Consider the following 1,611-nt stretch of genomic DNA (forward strand, 5'->3'; position numbering starts at 1 on the left):
GAAGAAAGCCAGAGACCAAGGCACTGCTCACACTGGGGAGGCTGAGGTCTTGAGATAAGGCCAGAATATTAATGTTAGTAGACCCCTAACATTCTCCTGGGTTAAATCTGGAGACCACTGGGAACCCTCAGATTTTAGATTGCCACTTTCATTTCTGTTGTCATATTTGTGTTCCTCAGGATTTTTTTTTTTTTCTGTTGCCTGAGCTGGAGTGCAGTGGCACAATCTTGGCTCACTGCAACCTCTGCCTCCTGGGTTCAAGCGCTTCTCCAGCCTCAACCTCCTGAATAGCTGGTAGTACAGGCGCACACCGCCACGTCTGGCTAATTTTTTGTATTTTAGTTGAGACGGAGTTTCACGTTGTTGCCCAGGCTGGTCTTGAACTCCTGAGCTCAGGCAATCTGTGGGCCTCGGCCTCCCAAAGTGCTGGATTACAGGTGTGAGCCACCGACCCGGCCTCTTCAGGCCTTTTTGAACGAAATTAAAGTTCTGGTTTTCCTCCGATTAGTAATTTTTTTTTTTTCCATTTTAGGGCTAAATTTTAATAGAATGTGAGTCTGAACTCTTACATTTAGAACAAACAAAACCTAAAAGATACTGATTGATTCAAAATGGATTTATGGAAAAATTAATCTGTAACAAAAAGTTGGCATTGAGTGCAAAGGCTCCACCGTTTTTTGAGCAAAGCGAACAAAGGTTCCAAGGGACAGGACCAAGAACGAGGGGCTCAGACATTTACAACTGCAGGCATTTTCTCTTCCTCTTCTTCACGGGAGGTGGGCAGAGGACAGCTCGGATCGCTTCGTCAAACACTGTCTTGAGACCTCGCTGTGTGAGGGCCAAGCACTCCAGGTATATTACAGCACCAATCTCCTTAGCCATGGCTAGACCCTGCGGATAGGTGATGGGAGTCAGCTTCTTCTCCTTCAGTTTCTCGATCCTGTCTTCATCATCCCTAAGATCAAGTTTAGTTCCCACTAGGATGATGGGAGTGTTGGGACAGTGGTGCTGCACCTCAGGATACCACTTTGCAAGGACATTTTCAAATGATGCAGGGCTCACAAGCGAAAAGCAAATTAAGAACACATCTGCTTGCGGATAGGATAGGGGGCGTAATCTGTCATAATCTTCTTGTCCAGCTGTATTCCATAAGCCCAGATTCACCAGTTTTCCATCTACCATAACATTGGCAGAATAATTGTCAAAGGCAGTAGGGATATCTTCTCCAGGAAATGCGTTGATTGTGTAACTGATCTGTAGGCAAGTTTTACCTACAGCTCCGTCTCCCACCACCACGCCCTTGATGGCCTGCATCTGGGCCGCTCGCTGGGCCGCAACTGCTGCGGCAGGCGCTGAGACCGGAAGCGGCGGGCTCGGGGCGCGGCGGACAGGCGCGAGGCTTGCGGGCGGCGGGGCGCTGGGTGCCAGGGCCTCTGTCTACGCTGCCTTGGCCTCTGCGGACTGGAAGCTGAAGTCTGGCAGCGGCCACCACCCAAAGCAGAGGAAAACCCCTCTGATGAGTAATTTTATACTGATTTGAACACCTGAAGCAATTGCTTGAATTGGGGTTTCTTGTTGCTGTCTAAAGCACATAACAAACAGACCTGTTTA

General features: G+C 48.7%; 1 pseudogene; it reads right to left on the reverse strand.

The window, feature by feature from the left end:
* Positions 1–678: 678 nt before the first annotated feature.
* On the reverse strand, positions 679–1,314 carry LOC101126671 (ras-related C3 botulinum toxin substrate 1-like; annotated as a pseudogene).
* Between the last annotated feature and the right edge of the window lie 297 nt (positions 1,315–1,611).

Source organism: Gorilla gorilla, chromosome X (assembly GCF_029281585.2).
Source record: "Gorilla gorilla gorilla isolate KB3781 chromosome X, NHGRI_mGorGor1-v2.1_pri, whole genome shotgun sequence".
NCBI lineage: Eukaryota > Metazoa > Chordata > Mammalia > Primates > Hominidae > Gorilla > Gorilla gorilla.